Below are 3365 nucleotides of genomic sequence, written 5' to 3'. Positions count from 1 at the left end.
TAGTTTTAATTTAGAGAAACTTCAGACTATTGAAGTAGAGGCAACCAAAATTGTGATTTAAATTCTCAAAGAAAAGTTGGAAATAAATCATGAACTTATGTACTGTTTTTAAAAATTGAAATAAATTCCATAAAATAAATTATTTTTATTAAAGCATATGTTACAAAAATGTTAATTTTATCACATAAACTATTATATATAACTAGTGGCCTGGTGCACAAAATTGTGCACATTAAAAGGGAATTAATTAGAGCAAATATTTTAATATTGCTATTTGCACTTTCTCTATATAATAGAAGTGTCAGAGATGAAAGAAAATATGTAAAATGTATATGAAAATCTTCCTCCTGTCAGAGTCTGGGGCATGCCATGGGACCCAGAGTCAAGTCCCCGCCTACCCGCGTGCACCTCGAAATCACGTGAGACCCAGACCCAGCCGGCCTCACCTCCGTTAAGCCCTGCTGGGCAGGGGGTGCAGCCTCAGGTCCCCCATCAAGCCCCTCAAAAATATTTTTGTCTGAGAAAAATTAGAATCATTTAAATGGTAATGTCAGGTTTAGAATTTATATTCCCAGAAAATTTGTGAAATAGGTCTTTGAAATAAGTACATATTGAGGGTAATTTTGTTTCCAGCATTTGTTATGAGTGCTGGGAAATCCACAAATTAATTGCACATTTTTATTATGAGTTCTAGGGAGCCCCAGGACCCTGGCCATTGAGGGTTAAGTAAGGAAGCTATTATGAGATTAGCTTATTTTGTAAAAGACATAATTCAACAAAGACTAATTAAAATGTCTTGGAAGGCTAGTCATGATGCAAATAGAAAAAAAGAAACATGCTCACATATCCATATACATTTTTAGACATACATGATTGTCAAAAGTTAGTTGCATCATCAGCCATATAAATTTGCTTTGAAAGATAACTTTAGTGATTTCTTCTGTAAAACAAAACTTGCTCTGAGAAGTGTTATTTTTTGATGACAAGTTTCAACTATTAATTTTTATCTGAGAAAATACTTTGCTAAGGAGCTGGTGAGCCAAACAACACTCCTACCTCTTCCAAATAGGGTAGGTGGAAATTAGTGTTGTAATTAGTGTTGTAATTAATACACAATAAGGTTATACTTCAAAGTAAAAGTATAGGAATGAATTCTTATATTAAACTAGGGGCCCAGTGCACAAATTTGTGCACCTTGAAAGGAACTGTGGGCTGCGAGGCTGTGGTGGGCACAGTGGTGGGTCTCCCCTCAGGAGCAGGGGGAGGTGAAGAAGCCCTCAGGGGTGATGGGAGCTGACAGCCGTCGCTCACACCTGCTGATGGTGCCGAGTGATCAGAACAGATGCTGGGCGCCGGCAGCAGGTGCAAGTGGCATCTCCAGTGCCAGCAACAGGTGGGAGTGGGGCTAGTGCCAGCAGCAGGTGTGAGCAGGTGTGAGCACTGGGCAGGACCACGAAGTGCAGGAGAAAAGAATTTTCAGTAACCACTAGAGGCTCACTCCGATGACAGTTACCGGCACCCTGCCTTGGTCTGGCACTCCTGTTCAGTTGTTCCACCATCCTGCCACACCTGACACCCGCCATATTCTGCACTCTGTCACCTGCTGCCGATGCCTGCCAAGTTCCATGTATGCCCCCTGGTGGTCAGCGCATATCATAGTGACCGGTTGTTCCACTGTTTCATCTATTTGCATATTAGCCTTTTATTATATACGATGCTATATTGCAAGTCACCAGTGTGATGATTTCTAAAATTCCTCCTATGCTTTAAACAAATCAATGTAAGGAAATTGAATGCAGGGAACTGCTCTCAGTGTTTGAGCCATTTTCTGGCTTTGAAGAATCAAAGCATTGTTGTTTTTTTTCTCTAAATATATGGAAAGAAACTGAAAATTCATTGCTCTTGGCTGCTTTTAAGTTCAATGTGTTATGAGTACAGCTTAACTTTTGTTTCCTACTAAAATCTGCTGTCTCTGAAACAGCATACAATCAGAAAGTCCTTATTGATAGTTCATGAAAAAGGAGAAATAAAGCTTATATAAAAAAGGGTCATCTTCAAGATTTGCCTCAAAATTCTAGACATTAATCCAGTGTCTCAAGAGATGAGTTAAGATGCAATATTTATAGATTATCAGTAGTTTTTCATTTTTATATTAGTCATTCGTCATCAATATTTACTAAGTGTAGGGGCTACAACAATGACTACCTTCAATATCTCCAGTGTGGAGATAGCCAATTAAAGAGAAAAAAAAAAACCCTGCAATTTGCAGAGATTACGAGCTAACTTTGAGGTAGGGATGGGGCACTTAACCTGGTCTTGTTCATTAGAAAAATGTTCTGAGAGAAAAGACACCTGAACTGAGCCTCAAATGGTGCAGAAGTAAGCCTGGTAAAGAGAGACATGTAACAGGTTAGGCAGGTATATGGTCAGGGTTAGATAGTCCTTCCAAGTATTTTATGAGTTCTTCTTCACAATTTAAGTCTAAGCCAGTGGTTCTCAACCTTCCTAATGCCACGACCCTTTAATACAGTTCCTCAAGTTGTGGTGACCCCCAACCATAAAATTATTTTCGTTGCTACTTCATAACAGTAATTTTGCTACTGTTATGAATCATAATGTAAATATCTGATATGCAGGATGTATTTTCATTGTTACAAATTGAACATAATTAAATCATAGTGATTAATCACAAAAACAATATGTAATTATATATGTGTTTTCCTGCAGCTGCTGGGCCAGGAGGCGGGACTTGTACAGCCACTCCTGGGCTCTGATGGCCTGCAGGCGCTACTTCAGCTCAGCCTGCAGGCTCCGCTTGGCATGCTCACGGCTTCCACCTCAGCTATGAGGGGAGTACAGCCTGCCCTCCCACGGGCTCCCTCCCCTGTCCAGAGGCTCTCTGTGTGCTGCCCACAGGCCCAGAGCAGCCTGGGCAGGGTGGGAAGCCAGTGCGTGCTGCTCACCTGCCTGGAGTGACTGGGGCTGGGTGGAAGCCAGGCGTCCTGCCCTGCCCAACCCCGGCCTCTCCGCCCCTGTGCGCGCTGCCGCCCCCTTGCCGGGTCACGGATCTGGGCCCTGGTCTCTCGGGCAGCATCACATGCTGCTGGCCCCACCTTCAGTATGCAAACTAACCACCATCTTTGTTGGTGGTTAATTTGCATATAGCACTGATTAGCCAATGGGAGGCTAGCAAAGGTATGTTCAATTACCATGTTTTTCTATTATTAGATAGGATAATCCTTGGTTCCCTGATGATGGAACATTAGCTGTTGATCTCTGGGAACAAGTAGGCAGGAATTTAAAGAGAAATCAGGCTCAGGGAAAACAAGTGCCTTTGTCATCTTTAACTATGTGGGCTCTTGTTC

Source organism: Myotis brandtii, unplaced genomic scaffold (genome assembly GCF_000412655.1).
Source record: "Myotis brandtii unplaced genomic scaffold, ASM41265v1 scaffold449, whole genome shotgun sequence".
In the NCBI taxonomy this organism is placed as follows: Eukaryota; Metazoa; Chordata; class Mammalia; order Chiroptera; family Vespertilionidae; genus Myotis; species Myotis brandtii.
Note: the sequence above shows the minus strand (reverse complement) of the source record.